Raw genomic sequence first — 1,354 nt, 5'->3', positions numbered from 1 at the left:
AGCCCCGCAAGTGACATTGGAGAAAAAAAAAAATAAAGATGAACTTTTGCAAGATCTCCCAAAACTTTTGCCATCTTGCAATTCTAATAATGTTGTATCATGTGCTAACTTGTGCACGCAAGGGCTCGGGTTACCACCATGAAACAAATAAGTCATGTGTGGCCTCTGTATTTTTTGCTGCATTTGATTTGAAGTAGAAATTCTGAATTTGTGTATAAAATTCATAAAGTCAGAGAAGCCATACGACCAAGATTTCACAATCCTATGACAGCTTTGCGTATAAACAGCAGGGAACCTGTAAAACTTGGAATCTGTACAGCTACTTCTGTGCATTTGAGACTCACTAAATAAATCATACACAGAACACTAACCATGTTCTATTTGTGAATATGAAGCGGTTTTAATCACACAAAAGGCCTTGTACTATATTAATGGTAATTGATGAATGATTGTACCTTGACATAGAGCATTTAAAAAGTTGCTTTTCCAACTTTACAAATGGAATGCAGTTAACTCTGGAGTGAGGTTACTCCAATGTGTGACATCCGGAGCAAATCAAACAACGCATTTGTCCTTGATTCCCTTGAATCAGTGCTGTGACTACATGTATTAGTCTTTATTGTCAACATTTAAATTGTCTGCATTAAAATACAATCAGTATTGTGTAACAATCTTTAGCCAGCCTTCGTTTGTTTCATATTTGGACATTTTTGTAATTTTTCTAAATCTTTTAGAAGAGAATTGTGTGTGGGGGATTTTCTTCATTTAAGCCATTTAACACTGACCTTGCAAAAATGCCTCCACCACTTGTGTCAGCTAACAGAACATATTTGGTAATTGTAGATATATTTTTATATATTTTTGTTGTTGTGTGGTTTGAGGGGGCGACCATGTCTGCTTGCCTTTCTGTAAATAGCCGCTTCAATCACAAAAGGTATCTAAATCAAGGTGTGTGTTGTGTGCGCACACAGACAAGTGAGCAAAAAATCTTAAATTGTCCCTTTAGACATTTTGTGGTGATTAGCCTGTTGCAAAAACCCATAATCTATTCCAATGTATTTAAGTGAACCTATAAAAGTTGCCCAAGATACAGTTACAAATACATATACTCACAGACACACAGATGCAATACAATACAATGCAATTCTATCTATTCTATTCTATATTATATAATATATTATAATACATAATATAATATCATAGACTAATTATGTTTTTAAATGTGATTTTACGTGGTTTTTAGTTGGGTTTCTTTTCTTTTCTTTTCTAGCATCATTATAGGTTCTCAAGCAAGCGGGTACTGTTAGTCAAGGTGAAAACTGTACACACCCATACAGATACAGATAAAGATTAC

Source organism: Rhamphochromis longiceps, linkage group LG20 (genome assembly GCF_057381845.1).
Source record: "Rhamphochromis longiceps isolate RC_006_pf linkage group LG20, R_longiceps_female_GT1.1, whole genome shotgun sequence".
Classification (NCBI taxonomy): Eukaryota; Metazoa; Chordata; class Actinopteri; order Cichliformes; family Cichlidae; genus Rhamphochromis; species Rhamphochromis longiceps.
Note: the sequence above shows the minus strand (reverse complement) of the source record.